The sequence below is a fragment of the Salmo salar genome, chromosome 13 (assembly GCF_965601325.2).
Source record: "Salmo salar chromosome 13, fSalSal1, whole genome shotgun sequence".
Taxonomy (NCBI): domain Eukaryota; kingdom Metazoa; phylum Chordata; class Actinopteri; order Salmoniformes; family Salmonidae; genus Salmo; species Salmo salar.
The window spans coordinates 70,037,898-70,057,785 of NC_138303.1; the positions used below are offsets into that span (position 1 = coordinate 70,037,898).

Here is a 19,888-nt window from a genome sequence, read left to right on the forward strand (position 1 = left end):
CTACTATTTAGTGCGAGGCAGCACCTATTTCAGCGAATTTTTAATTCCCAGCTTCTTAACTCACTCATCAATATGCCTTTTAAAAGACATATTTGTATCCATCCAGATGCTCAGATATTTGTAAGCAGGGATACGATCAATATGGACACCATCCAAAGTACATACTGTATGCTTAACCCTTTGACACGTACCATCACACGGGGTGTGATAGTTCTACAGTGGTCCCTGAAGCGTATGATCACACGCCGTGTGATTAGAACACTCATTTAGAACACTCATTTAGAACGGCCAGTTTCGAATGACGCAACAATCAGCATTTGAGCTGGCCACACTTTTTTACGAAACTATTTACACAAACACAGTCCTTACAAAGTTATGTCCAGAATGTTAGCAGTTTATTTTTGGATGCAATGTTCAGATATTCACAAAGTGTATATATAGCACAACACGATCATCCTAACAGGAATAATGTAGGCTACATTTGTCCTAGCGCTAACTGAGGAAAGATTGACCCAACACAAGCAGTCATATTTTCTAACTCTCGGCTGACATAAACTACAATATGAATTAGCTAATAGCAATTACTATGTATAATTAATCACATCACGGGTGAGCTCACCATTGATCGAAATAATTAGGTAAAACACTTTCTAGAAATTGAAAGTAATCCGTCGATTAGTTTCAGTGCGCAGCCATGCATTTTTTCCTCACAGAAACCGAAGATAATAAGAAAAGACAAGATGAGTTTGCTCTGTTTATAGTATGCATGTTGAAGGGGTGTGTCATCTACTGTCGTTCACATCCCACCATTCATTTCCAGAAGTCCTCAAAAAATGAGTGAACTCTTACTCACCTCATTTTGTTATAACATCTTTGGTCAAACAGATGATTACGTGAAACCCAGAATGTATTGTATGTTAACCTCTATGGGCTAGGTGGGAAGCCCACCTACTCAACAGCCAGTTGAATCCTGTGGCGTGTTATTCAAATCCTTAGATATGCTATTACTTCAATTTTTCAAAAATATGACTATTTTACACCATTTTAAAGATAAGACTCTCGTTAATCTAACCACACTGTCCGATTTCAAAAAGGCTTTACAACGAAAGCAAAACATTAGATTATGTCAGCAGACTACCCAGCCAGAAATAATCAGATACCCATTTTTCAAGCTAGCATATAATGTCACATAAACCCAAACCACAGCTAAATGTAGCACTAACCTTTGATGATCTTCATCAGATGACAACCCTAGGACATTATGTTATACAATACATGCATGTTTTGTTCAATCAAGTTCATATTTATATCAAAAACCAGCTTTTTACATTAGCATGTGACTAGCATGTGACTAGCATTCCCACCGAACACTGCCGGTGAATTTACTAAATTACTCACGATAAACGTTCACAAAAAGCATAACAATTATTTTAAGAATTATAGATACAGAACTCCTCTATGCACTCGATATGTCCGATTTTAAAATAGCTTTTCGGTGAAAGCACATTTTGCAATATTCTCAGTAGATAGCCCGGCATCACAGGGCTAGCTATTTAGACACCCAGCAGGTTTAGCACTCATCAAAGTCAGATTTACTATAAGAAAAATGTTCTTACCTTTGTTGTCTTCGTCAGAATGTACTCCCAGGACTTCTACTTCAATAACAAATGTTGGTTTGGTCCAAAATAATCCATCGTTATATCCAAACAGCGGCGTTTTGTTCGTGCGTTCTAGACACTATCCTAAAGGCTAAATAAGGGTGACGAGCATGGCGCAATTCGTGACAAAAGAATTCTAAATATTCCATTACCGTACTTCGAAGCATGTCAACCGCTGTTTAAAATACATTTTTATGCCATTTTTCTCATAAAAAAAGCGATAATATTCCGACCGGGAATCTGCGTTTAGATAAACAGACAAAGGAAAAGAAACCATTCGGTCGAAGCGGGCACGCGCCTAAACCCATAGTACTCTGAGTGGCCACTTGCCAAAGCGATAAAGTGTTTCAGCCAGAGCCTGCCTCGATATCGTTCAACGTTTTCCCGGGCTCTGAGACCCTATGGAAGACGTAGGAAGTGTCACGTTATTGCACAGATCCTGAGTCTTCAATAAAAAGAGCCAAGATGAAACACTAGTTCTCAGACAGGCCACTTCCTACTTGAAATCTTCTCAGGTTTTGGCCTGCCATAGGAGTTCTGTTATACTCACAGACACCATTCAAACAGTTTTAGAAACTTTAGGGTGTTTTCTATCCAAAGCCAATAATTATATGCATATTCTAGTTACTGGGCAGGTGTAGTTACCAGATTAAATCGGGTACGTTTTTTATCAAGCTGTGCAAATACTGCCCCCTATCCCCAACAGGTTAACAAACATGGCTCCATACACATAGCTGGAATTAGCTTAGCTCATCATAATCAGTACAACCTTCAAAACATTATTTTACACACATACTATGCCCCCATTACAATTTATGCAAAAATCGGAACGCATGATTTATCACCGGTAATTGAAAAACGTGAATAAAATAGTAAATATATCAATAATATCACACAAAACATTTTCTGATAGTGATTTATTGATACAAATGGCGCGTGCAGGCAGTCAATCACAGTAACCTCTCACTCCCACTCTGAGCCATTCAGTGTTGTTGTTTATGTAACAATCACGTTCTGGAATGGAGAGAACGTTCGAACATCACTTGCATAAAAAAACTCACGCGGGGGCGACCGTTAGAGATATTTGGAACTCAGGGTTAAATCGTCTGAGTTATTTTTGGGCGCTCTAGAGAAATACATTATACTTAGTTTTACCGGCATTCAATACTAATTTCAGGTCAATAAAGTTTTTCTGTAATACAATAAAGGCAGACTGTAGTTCAGATAGAGCCTGGTCAACCGTGGGGGCAATACCATACACAACAGTATCATCGGCATACCATTTTTTTTTATAGACAAGTCAATATTGTTAACCTGTTAGGGCTAGGGGGCAGCATTTGCACGTCTGGATAAAAAAATGTACCCGATTTAATCTGGTTACTAATCCTACCCAGTAACTAGAATATGCATATACTTATTATATATGGATAGAAAACACTCTAAAGTTTCTAAAACTGTTTGAATGGTGTCTGTGAGTATAACAGAACTCATTTGGCAGGCAAAACCCTGAGACATTTTCTGACAGGAAGTGGATACCTGATGTGTTGTATTACCTTTAAACCTATCCCATTGAAAAACACAGGGGCTGAGGAATATTTTGGCACTTCCTATTGCTTCCACTAGATGTCACCAGCCTTTACAAAGTGTTTTGAGTCTTCTGGAGGGAGATCTGACCGAACAAGAGCCATGGAACGATGATGTCCCATTAGACACCTGGCGCGCGAGTTCATGTTGGGTACCCTCGTTCCAATACGTTATAAAAGAGTATGCATTCGTCCACCTTGAATATTATTCATGTTCTGGTTAAAAAAGGCCCTAATGATTTATGCTATACAACGTTTGACATGTTTGAACGAACGTAAATATATTTTTTCCCCTCGTTCATGACGAGAAGTCCGGCTGGCTTAGATCATGTGCTAACAAGACGGAGATTTTTGGACATAAATGATGAGCTTTTTTGAACAAAACTACATTCGTTATGGACCTGTGATACCTGGAAGTGACATCTGATGAAGAGAATCAAAGGTAATGGATTATTTACATAGTATTTTCGATTTTAGATCTCCCCAACATGACGTCTAGTCTGTATCGCAACGCGTATTTTTCTGGGCGCAGTGCTCAGATTATTGCAAAGTGTGATTTCCCAGTAAGGTTATTTTTAAATCTGGCAAGTTGATTGCGTTCAAGAGATGTAAATCTATAATTCTTTAAATGACAATATAATATTTTACCAATGTTTTCTAATTTTAATTATTTAATTTGTGACGCTGACTTGACTGCCTGTTATTGGAGGGAAACGATTTCCTCAACATCAATGCCATAGTAAAACGCTGTTTTTGGATATAAATATGAACTTGATAGAACTAAAAATGCATGCATTGTCTAACATAATGTCCTAGGAGTGTCATCTGATGGAGATTGTAAAAGGTTAGTGCATCATTTTAGCTGGTTTTATGGTTTTGGTGACCCTGTCTTTGACTTGACAAAACATTACACACAACTCTTGTAAATGTACTGTCCTAACATACTCTAAATTTATGCTTTCGCCGTAAAACCTTTTTGAAATCGTAAAACGTGGTTAGATTAAGGAGATGTTTATCTTTCAAAGGGTGTAAAATAGTTGTATGTTTGAAAAATTTGAATTTTGACATTTATTTGGATTCAAATTTGCCGCTCTTGAAATGCACCTGCTGTTGATGGAGTGCACCACGGGTGGCACGCTAGCGTCCCACCTAGCCCATAGAGGTTAATGTTAACAGATAAAAGTACAGGACCCAGAATTGACCCCTGCGGGACACCTTTTGTAATATCCAGGAAACCTGATTTAACACCATCAGTAGATACACATTGAGTTATAATTGTCAAGTAATTTTTAAACCAGTTACATGCAGCCTGGTCTAGGCCAATTGAATCCTACAGACGAAGAACCATATATGTGACAATTTTTCCATTTTAAGATAATCAGTTATTTTTATATTATTCATTGTGTGTACCACATTGGGTGTTTTATGGTTGACAAATAATTCACCATACTCATATCTTCCAACAACAATTGATATTTTTTTGTTATTTCAAAAAATACTTTTTTTATTGTCGTTTTAATTTTTAGAATGTGGAAGAACAGTATATCTCCAGTGATGATTTCAGTTTGTGGAAGAACAGTATATGTGACATTTTGCATGACACTTGTAAGATGTCCTTTTTTAATACCTGATATGATGTTTTAAGTACTTTCAAGTACAGATGCCCTTCATGTAAATAACTTAAATGCAATATGTAGTTAATTCATTTAATGGAGGTTCATTTAAAGGTGGTCTATCAACTTTAGCACCGATGACTTTTCTTAAAAGTTGAGTCATGAAATCTTAGTCTCATTTAAAATGAAGCCCTCAATGTGAACATACCATAGAATAACTACAAAAATAGAATACAATTAAATTAATTCAATCAAAAGAAGTACAACTTGTACATATCAAATATGGATCAATGTGATGTGCCAATATGCATGTCCATTATGCAGGTCCCTAAGGTCAATATTACAAAACGTTCAGAAAACCATTCTCTTTGCGTTTAACACTATGATCTGCAATTAAGTTTTGAATTGCGTTAAACCCATGCTAAAGGCAAGAAACGTCCTGTACTGAGGTGACAGCTGTAAATAAGTATTAACTGCTTAGAGTTGATGCTAAATGTGGTGACAGAGATGTATATTGTAATGAATAAAAAAAGGGAATCATTAGGATATTTTATTGTTAGAACAACATGTTGCATGTTGATGGGATGTTAGTAAACTATTCTCTGTGCAATACATGTGACTTTTAACCACCTCACTGAAGTGGTCTGTAGTCCAGCTGGTCGCTTGAGAACAGAATCTGGGAGGTGACTGAAGTCTTCACATTGCATCCTCATCACCTTGAATGGTTTTGCTGGTTGTGCTTGTTGTTTCTCGTATGGGACAGTGTAGAAACTGTTGAACAGATGCAGCTTGCGCTCATCAATCAACTTTCCACAATCCTTTCTGCACGTCGTGGAACACGCTCTTCCCTGCAGGATACAGTGTAACGTTACATATAACTAGCTAGCTACTGTAGCCATGTCGAATCATCCGGTGGATGGACAAAAAGTAGCTAGCTATGTTTCTTCTATAATCTAGCAATAACATTTGTAACGATAATGTATAAGTTAGTAGCCAACGAACTTTAGCTAATATGTTTTCTCTATAGTTACAAATTAGACAACCCAGAACATACATGTTAGTTACTGTACTCTATAGCTAGCTAGCTTGATTGTTTGATATACGGTTCTTCCACATACCTCTTTTGGACAGCTTTTCCCAGTTTTTTCTTGACCCTTACGATTTGTATAGGGTTTTCCCGCATCCCGTAAGATCTTCCTTTGCCTGTCTTTCCATTCTTTTAGTTTTGTTTTACGTTTCTTTCCCACATTTCGGTGATTTTCATCAGCAACAGAAAAGTTGTGCGCTTGTCCGTCCATTCTGAGTGGTGCACATAAACGGTTATTCCACGAGAGCCTATCTTTAAATTTAAACATATCGTTAATTAGCGCGTGGAAAGCTTGTGAAACCGGTTCACTATAGAAAAAGGGTGTCCAATAATGATTTTTCATGTATATCTCGTTTTTTTGAAAAATGTCACATATACGGTTCTTCGTCTGTAGGATTCAATTGAGGAACTCCTCTGAATAGTTTCTATCAAATAAAAAGCCTGCCGAGATAAAATGATGATTAAAAGCAACACTTATTGCATTCTCAGTTATGATGCCAGCATCAGACAGAACTTGCTTAGGCAGGGAAGAAGAGACATTTGTATGATTCAGTGCATTAACTGTTTTCCAAAATTTAGAAGGATCACCAGCAGAGTCAAAGATATAGCTTAAAAAGTTGCTTGATTTAGTTTTCTTAAACAAGATACTTCATCTGTTTCAGAATTGTCTGAAAGATTGCCAGTCCACTACAGTCAGTTTTCCTTGTTCAGACCTGCTTTCTCATCTGAATGAGCTCAGATAGCTCTGAAGAAGCCCAAGGGTTAGATCTATCTTTGACTCTGAATTGTTTAAAAGGGGCGTGTTTAACTGCTAGAGGAATACATATGGAGGAGAATTTTTCCAGAGCCAACTCAGGGTCATGAATACAGGAGATAGTGGCTAAATCAAAGTAGAAAATGTCATGTAAAAACGCGAGGAGAAACATTTTTTTAAGTTAGCCTCTTAATTAAATAAGGATTAGTATTTTGCTGTTTCGTATCTCTATGCATACTATGGGACAATGATCACTGAGATCATATGCAAATACTCCACTCGACAAATATTTATAAGGGTTATTATTAAGAATTAAATCAATCAATGGTTATACTGGTAAATTACCAGATTGTTAGCTAGCTAGCTAATGAGGTAACATGACTGAATAAGGTGTTAACAAATGGTTAATGGCCCACGATTAGTTTTTGAAAGCCCCACGACATGGTTTATGAATGTAAAATTTGTCCACCAAAGCATGATAGAAGGAAAAAATGTAGTGCTGGTAATATAGGTACAACTGTTTAACAGTTTAGGCTAGAAACAAGCAGTTTTGTCTTTAGTAATGGTGTAACCATGGCAATCATGACATTCACTTTTTTCTCTAAGCCACACGGAAACAGTGGTACAGCGAAGCCTAATCATTATAACAATTATTACATTCCAGCTCTCACAGAAAAATATTTAGGCGCATATGCAACAAAAATGGTAGCAATTTAGAGCCCTGTCCGAGAGTACCTTGTGGTGGCTAATTTCTGCATTACCAAATGTGGAGAGTTACAAACTTCACACACCAGTCAGAGTTATACTTATAACTACATCTTGAATAATTAAGAGCTTTTTGCAAAAGCACTTTGACTTTCAATGATGCGCTATCTCTAATGAACCATTGAAAAGTGATTACACAAAAGTACAAAGATCTTTTATAGCCAAGATACACCCCTCTCAACGTACATGACAAACCACAGATACATAGAATGGGTCACAAGGTTAGGTTTTGTATGAAAGATATCTATAAAACATAGCAGACAGCAACTGCTGTATCAACAGTGTTCATTGTATAGACCAGTGTCTGGTCCTCCTACTCCAAACTGGAACAGTCTCTCTCTGGTACGGTATAGAACAGAACCATTAGCTCATCCAATGGCATAAATCAATTGACAACTCTAGATACTCCCATCTCAAGTAAACCCCCTCTTGACTCCACTCCTGGACAAGCTCACTGAGGGGAGTGAGCCTCTAGGTCATACACTATCCCAAGATAAGTGCAACATCAGAGGGGGGCATACAATGGTCCAGACACTGCTATACACCTTCCCCCAATGCCAAAGGAGGGAGTGACTTGCGCACAGACATTGTGGAGACAAGTAATTGGTTCCCCATTAATCACGCCATCCCTTCACATGGTTTAACAGATACATTCACATATGACAAGTATCTCACATAAGCATATTATGCAAATAAAACATTTTAATTATCTATGTTACCCAACTAATTCTGATTCATCCGCCACATTCCCCTCTCAAGGGACTCCGTCCCTTCTAGAGAATCAGAACAGTAACGTTACACCTTACTAACAGTAGTTGTAGATTATATGAATTATTAAAAAAAATAATACATTATCAAATTTAAAAGAAAATAAAGAATCAAATCCCTTCAATTTCGAGTACCTTAGCTTCATGTAAGCTTTCTCCCTTCGGAAACTGAGTTTACAACCTTGATTCTACAAGACAGACTTGCACGTTTAATCACACAGAATAATACATTGTTGAGGAAAATACAAAAAGAAAACAGAACATAGAAATGCTCCCTACGTTACAGGAGAACCAGAGTCTAAACACAGGCTTCATCACAACAGAAAGGACAGTCATCCCTCTGAGTCCCCTCTGAACTTCAAAGAAAATCACAAGATTTAAGAACATTCATTCACATAGAAAATACATATATTGTACATAAACCAAAAATCATCAAACAATAACTCATTGCATGGGGTTCCTGCACATGTCCAGCTTCCACAACACTAACTCAGCCTCATTCAAACCCCCAACACATTTTCTAAACACTCTAGCAATTTGTCTGGGAAGGTTATGATACACAGTCACCTTCACGAACCCACGAAGAAAAACAAAAAATGCATACAGTTCATGAGATTCAAAGCTATATTTTCCATAGACAGTGAAAAGCACATATTTAATGCATAATGCAGTGCATGCAACAATGGATTTTAATAAAATAATCTTTAGTTATCTATCACACTCCAATGAATCAGCATAGTATGTTGGAAATGACTATTTCCATCCCAGAAACTAAAATTAGCATATCTTGTTGAACAAATCCAGGTAGTGACTCCTAGTTAAAATAAAATGTATCCCCTTGGTACCTAATGAACATGACCCAAGACAAGCATCATGATTCCCATATTCATAAGACAATGCCTATAGATCAAATAGATTAGGATAATTTTCACTCTCCAGATCAGAGTTCACCCATGTCATTCACCATGGCATGCTTATAATAGCGTCAACATCTTTAGTTCATAACAACAATCAAAACAATCAATCCCTATCACATTAATTGCTTCACTCATATAGATTTTAACATACTCAACTCAAATCAATCCTTCAGTTTTAAAAATCATTACATTTCCAAATAAAATCATAATTAGAACCCAGTTAATTATCCAACCAAAATTTTAAAATGACATTGCTCAGTGATTCAAATTGGTCCTATCACTCAATTTAACAAACATCAATATTAGCAGAATGTACATTTATATTAACATCCAGTATAATTATCCCATAATTCTACTATTAACTTTTTTATCACGATTATTATACAGATCAGTATCTCAATGCATTCTTAATCTAGATTACAATAATTTTACGTGGTGTAGACCTCTACAGTCAACCTGATACCCCAAAAGTCTAAACAGTTTTGGGCACAGGTGACCAACCCCCTCCTCCAGGCACTGATTCTTCTGGCGTCCTTTTCGTTCTTCTTCAGATAGCTTTACAGTTCAAAGTGAATGGCCCATTATAATGTCCCAATTTCAATGTTTCACCTTAGACGCCCATTATGTCTTGTCCATTCGTCAACCAGTATAACAGCAACATAAGAGAAGTTTAGAAGAGCACCTTTCCCCATGCTCACTCCACGTGGACTCTTCTCACACTCCTGAGAGAAACATGAGAGAAAAGCAGTTGATAGCTTAGATCAGATACTGTACACCGGTTGCTGGCTCGGCCATTTCTCTCGGTAGAAATGGTGCGGACAGGGCCATATTCAACGCCTTTGTCAGTCTTCTTCAGCCAGTTAGAGAGGGTTTGAGGTACACACACTGTTCGGTCCAATTATCTATTCCATGCATTAAGATTCCGTCTGATGTCACTTTTCATGATAACCTCGAAAGAACAGATCAGAACAACAGTTTAGTTCAGTTCATTAACTACATGATAAATTATTACTTTTACCAATTATTCTTAATACAAATGTCTAAACATATTTCAAAGAGAATAACAACAAATTCTATTGAAACTTTTCTTTCAAATTGGCTTATACTTCCCATCACAATTTCAACTTCATCGCAGAGCCAAAAGATCAGGAAGTTAGATCTATAACCTATCTGGAATAGAACAGAACAAACAACACAACAATACACTCCTTCACATATCCCTCAAGGTGTGTAAACTTCAATCCAAAACCTCAAAGGACTGTATCCTTCCCCATTTTTAACATATAACTCTCCATGAGAGTAATGTATAAAAAAACACTACTACTGGTCAAAAGATAAAACAAAATTTCAAATAACATAATCAAATCAAAATCACTACTCTGAAAAACTCCACAAAGAAAAATCATTGTACCCATATGGTCATAGGAAAATAGACTTAAAGCAGCCTACCCTTAGTTAAAGGCAAAGCGTTCTATCACATTGGTCCAAATAACAAATATGTCTAAGAACTATGAACTCCATCATAATTATCAATTTCACGAATTACCTTGAAATCAGTGTAACAAATGACCTAAAATTCTTTATCCAAATGGCTTTTCAATGAGGGTGATCAAGCCACAATGAAAAGTCATGATACGGGTCATAGGTCATACAAACCCTTCAGAAAGTGTTTCTTACTATACTAGACAAATTAAAGAAAAAAACGTCAAACATTTTCTACATGTTGTATCCCAGGTTCCCGGAACATTTCTTTATGAAAATAATTCACATGTTTAATTAAAACTCAGAAAATAAAAACTTCGAAAAATTCCATGTGTGTATACCCCTTTAAGATATCTTAGCACTAAGTCAAATGGAAAACTCACTAAACCCAAAGGAAAGAGCCACAGGAAACATTCCAAAGAGAGACAATGAAATCCCCATTTTCCCCAAAGAAAAACACAAAACACTTCGTTAGCATTCATTATACTACACCAATTCAGAAACCCAAAAGGTAACTTCAAACAAAACCTAATAATAATTCCACTGTACTCCCTCAAATCATTAATCATTAGTTTAAATCTACATCAATGTATATGTATGCTTAGTTGAACAGGAAAAATTTCTGTTAGGAAAAATAAAAATAAAATAAAACCGTTTCAGACCTTAAGGGCAGTTTTATTTCAACTGTTGTACCCAGACGGAGATAATCCAATAAGCATTTATAGTTACATTGTTAGGGTAAGATAACCAAAAGTGGACACACTCCAATCAGTTTCTAGAGCATCATTTCCTAAACATTGTAGACAGTTTACAAATGCTTAAAACCTCATCTTTATCAAATTATCCATTAAAGATACCAACTCAAAACCTACGTATGTCTGCGAATGGGTGGTTCAAATTGAATCTAACTATATTCTCAGCATTACTTTGTCAAATATCTAGTAATCGATTATACACACATACAATTTATCATATTTTTATATATTCACAGAATCCATATAAAACGTTAGCAATTCTTAGGTACTCACACAGAACTTTAAGGATCACCCACACAGGATTGGCCAGATACTCACACAGAACTGGTCAGATGTCCATACAGAACATCAGAACATAATTGAAAGGTTACCCACACAGAGTGAATCTACCCCGCTCACACAGAATTCTCCTACCACGATTACCTAGTGGTAACGTTAACAAAATACTCACACAGAGTAACCCAGGGCATACCTGGCTAGCACATTTAAAATAATTGGAATTCACTACCTCTGAGGGTCACTTAGACAGTCACACAGACATTTTCAGAACGAGGTAGTTATTCCAATAGGGCTTCACCAAGTACCATGTTTCACACAGAACACACAGTCACCCTGGCCCCTCACCCCCTCAGACTGCACCAATCCCCACTGTGATCAATTCAGTGTCAGGATGGCTCTAGGTCACCCACAACCGACCAGTGGCAGAGTATCTTTGAGTCCGCAAACTCTCAGATTACGCTCCTCTGACTCGGCTCTGTTTACGCCTCCAAGGTGCCCCCCTCACAAAGGAATACACACTCAGAGCTCACGTAACAGAGGCTTTTCTAAAAACTCGACTTCAAGTGTGGTTTGCTCACCTCTTTCTTTAAAAAACTAAGTTCGAGATGTGGTATCCACTCGGCTCGCTACCTCTCAGATCAAAGGTGGGTCCATCTGCTTCGTTCCCGAAGTGTGGTTTCCCTGAGATCCCAAGTTTGAGGGATCCCTCGTGCACGATTTACCTAGGTCGTCAGGAGCGGTCACCAAGTGAAGATTCACATCCCATCCCCGTCGCCAAATGTGGTGGCTAATTTCTGCATTATCAAATGAGGAGAGTTACAAACTTCACACACCAGTCAGAGTTATACTTATAACTACATCTTGAATAATTAAGAGCTTTTTGCAAAAGCACTTTGACTTTCAATGATGCGCTATCTCTAATGAACCATTGAAAAGTGATTACACAAAAGTACAAAGATCTTTTATAGCCAAGATACACCCCACTCAACGTACATGACAAACCACAGATATATAGAATGGGTCACAAGGTTAAGTTTTGTATGAAAGATATCTATAAAACATAGCAGACAGCAACTGCTGTATCAACAGTGTTCATTATATAGACCAGTGTCTGGTCCTCCTACTCCAAACTGGAACAGTCTCTCCCTGGTATGGTATACAACAGAACCATTAGCTCATCCAATGGCATAAATCAATTGACAACTCTAGATACTCCCATCTCAAGTAAACCCCCTCTTGACTCCACTCCTGGACAAGCTCACTGAGGGGAGTGAGCCTCTAGGTCATACACTATCCCAAGATAAGTGCAACATCAGAGGGGGACATACAATGGTCCAGACACTGCTATACACCTTCCCTCAATGCCAAAGGAGGGAGTGACTTGCGCACAGACATTGTGGAGACAAGTAATTGGTTCCCCATTAATCACGCCATCCCTTCACATGGTTTAACAGATACATTCACATATGACAAGTATCTCACATAAGCATATTATGCAAATAAAACATCTTTATTATCTATGTTACCCAACTAATTGTGATTCATCCGCCACAACCTAAAATGTATTGTGAAGCTCAACACATTCACTTATAGATGATTTTAACATGATGCATGAAAAATTATATCTGTACCATGAATTGAATTGTGCCAAAAATGCTAAAATGTTAGCATTTGGAAACAGTGCCAGGGAAACTAAACCAAGGCATGGGTTGCTGTCATACAGGACAAGGAAACATCAAGTTTAAATGTCATAGGACACAACCAGGGCCTATTGTATAATATACAGCCAGACTACCTTTTGTAAACTTTCATTGAGTCCTAACAGATGAAAGACACCTCCACACATTTCCTACTCTGTCATTCCTTTTGAAACTGGCGTTAATATGCATTGTGTGGGGTCTGCTGGGTTACTGTGCAGCATGACAATTGCTGGGACTGTTTCTAATGAATACAGTATGACACCACATGAAATTGAAATAAGCATTGTAATTCTATGGCTCAAATTATATTCCATTTCTCTCTCTTTTTCTCTCATTTTCTTTTGCTCTTCAATCCCCTCTCAATCACCTCACAAGACATTCACCTGTCAGCGAATGTCTTGTGTCTGTGAACAACATCATTATTCATCATTGGCCCTCTACGGCTGAAAAGCAGCTCGTTCCTTCAAAAGATTTTGTCAGCTCTCAGTCTCAATCAACGGGCCTTAGTAGTGAGAGGATGCGTCAAGATCACAATATGATACTTGTAATGGCATGCTCCTGGTAAACAAATGAATAAGGCGGTGATGAAAGATCCCCCATGCTGCTTCGAATCATTTACATCTGATATGAAAATACTGGCTGAGACACCAAAGCAAGCCTTTCAGGCCTGTTGCTCAGAGTCAAACATAGGGTACACTACAGTAACTATAAATCTGTATCTTCCACCACTGGCGGAGAACATGCTCCCTCAGAAAGGATCCTACAGGCAGCAGGCAGACAGTGTTTTTTCTTATGATGGGAAAATAACTAGGTTCAGTGTCATTTGGTGTAACCTCACAGCTCAGTTATATCGGTGTCACTAGGAAGCACCCAGACGTATTTGACAAAGGTTTCTCCTGCAGTGTCGTGAGTTTATAGATGTCAGGTCCAACGATCGTTCCTCTAATGAGATTGTTTCATTGGGTATTTTAGACAGTCGCCACATGGCATGCAGGTCAATAACAAAGATGAATCTTTTAGTAAGCCTGTTGCTAAGTAACACAGTGGTACAAGGCTACTGGTTTTGGCTCCTATACTGCATGTACCTCAGACAACACTGAAACATCACCTCGCACATGCAGTGGAGCTGAGAACAGAGAATGGGTTTCATCGATCCAATTAATTCTAAATCGACAATACAAGATGGCCGTCACCCTTTTGTGGGGCACTATGTCCATAAAGCCTCTTGAAATGCATGTCTGAAAGCACATGGAACTAGCCTGTGATCATCAATACAACACGCTTAATTTCAATTGAATGAATTTTTTTTTTTTTTATATTTAAAACATACAACATACTTGCAGTGAAGCTGCTCAACAACTATATCACATTAGTCAACACCCTGCTCAAGGGCATGTTGACAGATCTCCCACAAGGTCAAAAAAGGGGACCCGAACCAGCGATCCATCAGCCACCAGCCCAAGCTCCCAACCGCCATCCTTCCAAGATCCCCCCCCACAGTTCCCCAAGAGCTGCTCCTCAACCATCCATACTTTTTGTTATATATATATTTTTTACTTTTATCTTTGACCGGCATTCTATCCCCCATCCAGCAACTCCACTCCCACTTGTTTCCAATTTTACATCCCAACACTCAGTTTCCCTCAGCCCATCCCACCTATCTCTGCTGGCCACCCTCTTCAGATTTCTACGCACCACATATCTTTCAAATATGCTGTGATGTTTAACATACAATTTCAATCTATCTAATCGAATAGAATCCACAGATTGTGAGTTGAAAAGAAATTAATATATTATTTTCAGCCATTCCTGAAGCTGAGACTAGAACAGACTACCTGAGGGCAATACCAAAATAAATGGTCTATTGATTCTGTATCCTCACAACAAAATCTGCAGAGCTACGATGATTGTATGCCCCAAATATTCAACATTTTGTTGGTGGCAAGAATTCTATATAATAATTTTAGCTGAAAAGCACGAAGTCTTGAATTTTGCGTTGTTTTATGTATCAACTCATTCACCCTGTACCACGGAATCGGTACATCAAAAATCTCTTCCCAACTATTTTGCAATCTGTATGGCACAGCTGTCATCATCATGGTACTCAAATGAAACTGGTATGCTTTCCTATTTATGATATTTTTATTCCTCTGCCAGTTTTGATCCTTTATATTGGGCAGACAGACCAGTTCCCTACCTTCTCCTGCTGCCACCTGCCACCTCCATTTTTGGTGGTTATATGGTAATCAATTGGTTGTAATCTTGGATTGAGCAGACCTTCCCGTACAATTCTGATAACTCCATGAAATACATATCTGTACCATTCCAATTTACAATATCATTTAAAAACAAAATACCCTTTTCAAACATCTTTCCCATAAATACAGGTCTTTTATTAACTAGCACATTTGAGTTCAGCCATAATATCTGTTGTAATATTTGTTCTATCTTTTCAGGGGAATGAAATACGCTTAATTTACCATTGTCCGTGTGGGGGAATAACACACAAAAGGAATGGCCAGCTTTAAACTCAAAGTACATTGTATGTTGTCTTTAGCATGACCTATATGGTCCCAACCACAGTGCCCACCCTCACACACACATCTTCCTGACACGCAGCCCATTGTGCGACCATTAGAGAACACACAAGGATAGCCATCTCCATTTGTATTGTGCAGAGAGTTTTTTCTTCCCTTTCTCCATGTTCAACTGAATTCAGGGCCGACCTTGCATCCCTCCTGAACACTTTTCCCTTTGTGCCTTTAATTAAAATCATTCTCAACTGTTGAATGAGACCTCGCTTTAGATGTATCACTGATTCCCTCCTGTTTCATAATTGTCTCTCCTTGAAGTGCAATTTGTGTTCTGAAGCCACACAGGGTGTATTTGTACCTGAAAGTGAACACAGTTTTTTTCTTCACTTTGTTGGTTAACAAAAACATACTGTATATTGAAAAAAAACACCCACAACCACCCACAGATTTTTATGTACAGTATTGAAGTATATGGCAACACTGTGGTTGAGGGATTATAAACCCTACATGATGCTGATCTGTCTTGAGGGATCATGGCAATCATATACAACACCATATGAGTTTGTGACTACTCTTCATGGAATTTATCACAAAAAAAAGTTGAAAACATGAGGCTGTGCTCTAGTATGCCTCTGTTTTGGGATTCATTAGTAAATATTTTGGTTTTGACAGTGGAGCCAGGTTGGCTGTGCACTGTCACAGATAATCTGGTAGTTGAAAAAAGATGCCATATTCAGCTGTAGTGTCTCAAGTGACAGAACAAAGTTAGGAAGTGGGTTTTAGTGGCTGTGTACCTCGCAGTTGGGAAATCATATGCTAATATGATAATAGGGAGAAATCCTACAAAACAAACTTCCACAGTACTCCTCACCGTTTAATGGAATGTACTTGTTAATATCCCAACTTTTTCAATTTTGTGCAGAGTATATTTCCAGTAGCATTTCAGAGTTTAGAGATGGTGAGGAACATATTTTGGTGGGACCACAGCCACCGGAATTGCCTGTTTACCGTTTTAGCGAGGCAATGGTAATTATGGTCATTCAACGGCTGATAGCACAGCGCTCTGCCTCATGTCTTCATCCCTAAGGCAAGCCATGTTATTACATGTCAACCTGAATCAATATCGCTGGACACCTTACATTTTCTATTTGCCGTAGATCAGTGCTCTCCCTCAAGACCCCTTTTCTAAATGAGGTCAACCCCTGGCCCTCACCTGGAAATGTATTAAATTAGAGCCATATATTTCAAATGACACTCGGCTGTCGCATTTTAATGAATTACCCAATATGACTGAGCACTGCTCCCTAGACATTTACAATTCTCCTTCTCCTCCCCCTCCTTCACCCCTCAAGAGGTGAGGACTACTGAGAAATGGGGCCTTTGTTTGTCGATGCTGAGGTATGTTGGTTCTTTAACCTACAGTACGAGGCATAACCTTCTCCTGAGGGTGCCTTGAAGGAGGCAGAATTCTAATAACTATGACCTTGCAGCTACCGCTTCTTGGATTGATGGTGGTCTATGCTTGCTGGGTGATGTAATCCTCTGATTTTTTGTCTGGACATTTGCCAGCAGCATGTTATTAAAAAGTGTAATGTATTGGAAAAATCCTTCATCCATTATACATGAAGATTCCAAAACTTAACGTGTGGGTTGGTAGACTCACATTTGGGAAGGATCAAGGGATGGGTTTGAGTGAAATACTTCCAGGAGGGCAAAACAGATCAGAGGGGTTAAGGTTAACCAAGAGGTCTGTCTCCCTTAGAGAGTGCCGATGTTCAATGGTTATTTATGTTTGGGACCTGTGGTAGACCCAGGTTTATTGGCAGTTACTAAGTGGGGTATTGAGTGTTTGTTTGCATTGTCTCTGATTGAATAATTGTAATTTTTTCTCTGGAGCGACCACAACAAATAACCGTCTTCTGCATTGCTATTGATTGCATCTCCTTGACTGTCAATCGATAGCAACTGGTATCTGTGTTCAAGAACAACAAATCACATTATAAATAATATTAAAACATTCCCTTTGTAAATGAAATGGGTCCTGAAAATAACAGAGCAAAATCTGAAAACTTTTTTGGGAAAATCAAACTTTTAGTTACATGGTAGTGAGTCATTCCACAAGTTCTAGTGTATATTTGGAAAACATTTCAGTAAACTTCAATCATAACATAAGTATGTGATGCATTGCATCTGTAAGTAGGCCGTCATTGTAATTAAAAATGTGTTCTTAACTGACTTGCCTAGTTAAATAAAGGTTAAATATATATATATATAGATTTTTTTAATCTGTAAAACATGTGTAAAATACACCAGAATAAGAATCCATCTAGTACAATATCTTAGGATAGCTCGTGGTTATTTACCAAAATACCATAATCTTTAAAGTAGCTTCATGATTGATGGTGCATTTCTTTTGGACTGAACATTGCCTTCAGGGACAGATTTCCTTGATTCATGGCAAGGCATTCTTACCAAACATTCTCTGTTTCAATTCTCTGTATCATACCGCGATGCAATATCTTCTGACTGAATGCTTGTAACATCTAAACAGGAATCTAGTTGTTGTTATGAGGTTATGATTCAACGCTACCAATATAGCACGAGACCTCCAACGTTCCCTTCTCAAAGTGAGTCACGGTGTTTTGCCACAGAAATCGAAGTTGGACAGAACTTCTGTGACCGGGTCAAGTGAAACGACTATTTAGCCCCAGTGCCGGTTTGGGTTTAGCCCTGGTTTACTGGGCCTGCCAAGAGGTGTCACTGTCAAAATCCTGTCCAAAGAGAGAGAGGGGGGCTTCAAGTGACGAGCCTAAGCAGGAGGCTCTTTCATAGAAAACCTCAGCAAAGCCTGAATTAAAAAGCTCTACAGTGTTCCGGAAATTGATTCCCCCCTCCTACTTTTCTCTCCATCACTCGATACTCACCCGAAAGCTTTTCAGCTGTAGTTTTTTGGCACAGCTTGTGCCCATCACTGATCTCTTAAATACAAAACCCCATGGAAACCCACATTGGTGTCATGTCAGTCCATTGTTGAAGCATTCAAAGTGAGAGATTAGAATTGTGAGGAGTCCGTTTTTGTGTTTTAGTGGCTTCGCCTTCCAAAGCTGGCACAAAGCACTGTAGTCACAGCAATTTGGCAAGGGCAAGTATTTAGTGAGCAAAGCCTCCACAAACAGCTGTGATTGTGGCCAATGGCATAGAGTGCATTGTGTTTGGGCTTTGCTCGTATTGCTCGAGTCAATTGTGTAAGCCAGGCTTTAGAAAGAATAAGCAAACTGTACTTATACCACAAAGAATAGTACAATCCAGTGTGAAATTAAAACTTTGAAACAAAAGACGGAAGAGAGAAATTCCAGTGTTCTTCTTCCTTCTTTTCACAATCTTATATTATAACTCATTTGCTGGGCAATGAGCTAATTAGTTTATGTGTCTGTATAATGCAGTATTGTACATTGAGATGTTCGTAGATAAAAATAACAACATACTGAAGAGCACCATTAAGAAAAAAAAACAGTTTTACAGAAACGCAATACAACACTCAATTAATTTAGTCTCAGTCAAGTGCAATATACTGATAGGCACTCTCTCCCTTTTTGCAGACAATATTTGATGTTTTAGTGAGATGTTGTGGTGATGTTTTGCAAACCCCCGTGGACAGAAGATAAACTCGAGGGTAATGTGCTGGTGCTTATCTTATCTGCCAACTCTGCCACACTGCTTACTACAGCTGCGGGCGCTAATACGAATTAACTGTAACACACAACTCCATTCAAACTCATATTATTCTCTCCTCATAACAACAAAGCCATGGAAAATAAGTGTATATGGATTCTCTCTGCACTAGATCTTGATATTGTATCTTTGTCCATGCAATTACCATCCCGCTCAATTGTGCTTAATTCAGTTATCGGCTTGCAGCAGAGTAGCAATAGCATCAGACCTTGGGCCATAATTTGGGCCTTGCACAACTGGATTTGTATTTAGAAAATCAAAA

At 38.2% G+C, this 19,888-nt stretch overlaps 1 protein-coding gene and 1 long non-coding RNA gene across 2 annotated transcripts in view; one reads left to right on the top strand and one right to left on the bottom strand.

Moving 5' to 3' along the window:
• The window catches only part of LOC106567646 (opioid-binding protein/cell adhesion molecule), a 613,793-nt gene that overhangs the window by 163,273 nt on the left and 430,632 nt on the right, over positions 1-19,888 (top strand). The window lies entirely within an intron of this gene.
• Positions 5,390-6,219, bottom strand: LOC123726236 (uncharacterized). The gene is made up of 2 exons (XR_006758614.1): positions 5,973-6,219; positions 5,390-5,702 (listed from the first exon to the last, which is right to left on the bottom strand). It is a non-coding gene; the product is annotated as an uncharacterized LOC123726236 (long non-coding RNA).